Genomic DNA, 1,690 nt, shown 5'->3' on the forward strand with positions numbered 1-1,690 from the left:
ATGGCACAGTGTCTGGCTCTAAGGAGGTGCCGTTGATCTGAACACGGCCTTACTCCTTGAGCTAGTTCCAGCCCCGTTCTTTGAGTTTTTCTTTTCTTTTCCTTTCTTTCTCTTTCTTCCTTCCTTCCTTTCTTTTGTTAGTAGAATCTTTTTTATTCAGAAAAAATCAAAAAACAATTTTTTTTCCAAACACACACAGGAGGGGGTATGGGTAAGGGGAGGTATCTGTCTGTCCAGCCCTAGCCCACAGCCCATGTGGTCTTGGTAGCAATAAGGGAAATGGGGTAATGTCCCCCAAAATAATGGTATGTGTGTGTATGGAAAGAAAGGGTGCAAAAGCTGAAGGGAGCGGTGGGGGAGGGGACAGATGAGGTCAGTACTGGGAATGCCGCAGGTGGGAGGCCATTTCATAACATTTCTTGTTGATCAAACCACCGTGGACACCTTCTTTGCCCATCAACAGGACTAGCGTCTTGGCAGTCATGGTAACAGTGACATTGAAGGTGGGGGCTCCTCCGGTGCTTTTTGTATGAAGATATATTGTAAATTCCCCATCCTCAGCAGTGAGTCCCGGATCACAGAACATTTCTGGCCCCCAAGTGTCAACCCATTCAAGAAAAAACTTAATCCGTCTTTGCCTACCAGGACAACAACCTCAGCTGGCATAAAGCTAACGAAGGTCTTCTTGGGGGACAGCGGCCCAGTCGGAGGGCGAGTCCTTGTAGCCTATGATGGCTGCGTCCTGACAGGTCCCATCCGCCATGAGGCTATCGATGTAGGCGTTCGACCCGGCCATGGCACTGCTGGGCCTGGACTGGCCTCGAACTCACAGCTATCTTCCTGCCTCTGCCTAGGATTAAAGGCATGAACCACCACTGCCTGGCTCTTTTTTATTTTTGAGACAGTGTAACAGCTGTGTAACAGCTCTAGATGTCCTGGAACTTGCTCTGTAGACCAGGCTGGCCTCGAACTCACAGAGATCTGCCTGCCTCTGCCTCCCCAGGTCTGGGATTAAAGGTGTGAGCCACTACTGCCCGTCTTAAATGTTTTCTTTATAAGAGCTTCCGTGGCTGTGGTGTCTCCTGTGTGTGCAGGTCAGAGGACAACTTAGCGGAGTCAGTTCCCTCCTTCTACTGTTGGATTCTCTGGATCAAATTCAGCTAATCAAGGTTGGTGGTAGGCACCTTCCCCCACAGGCATGACCTTGAATTCTTCTTTTTTCTTAAAGCCAAATTTGAAGCAAGCTTAAATACTGGCCAGGTAGATGGACTCTAACCACTTTTATACCCAGGTTCCTGGGAATTTGCTGACCTTGAATTCTTGAATTTTTGGTCCGTTTGCCTCCATCTTCCAAGTCCTGGGATTGTAGGTGTGTGTCACTACACTGGGATTCTTCTTTGTTGGTTCAAGATGGGGTAGCACAGACTGGCCGTGAACTCTGAGCTTCCTGTGCCAGCCTTCTAGTGCTGGGTTGCAGGCCTGCACCTCCATGACTGGCTGGCTGCTGAGTTCCTTATTCTTACTCTTGTTCATCTTGCCTGTCGTTTTGTAAATTACGTGCTCTAACTTAGGTCTCTTTCTCCTGAAAGCAATCCCATGGACATTTCAGATTGCGTAATATTAGAAAAAGGTTGGCTAGGCATGGTGGTGCACACCTTTAATCCCAGTACTCGGGAAGTAGAGGCAGGCA

The 1,690-nt window shown here is 48.5% G+C and overlaps 1 pseudogene; it reads right to left on the bottom strand.

The window, feature by feature from the left end:
• Positions 1 to 302: 302 nt before the first annotated feature.
• LOC101981231 lies at positions 303 to 796 on the bottom strand (annotated as a pseudogene).
• Between the last annotated feature and the right edge of the window lie 894 nt (positions 797 to 1,690).

This window comes from Microtus ochrogaster, chromosome 1 (genome assembly GCF_000317375.1).
Source record: "Microtus ochrogaster isolate Prairie Vole_2 chromosome 1, MicOch1.0, whole genome shotgun sequence".
Taxonomy (NCBI): Eukaryota; Metazoa; Chordata; class Mammalia; order Rodentia; family Cricetidae; genus Microtus; species Microtus ochrogaster.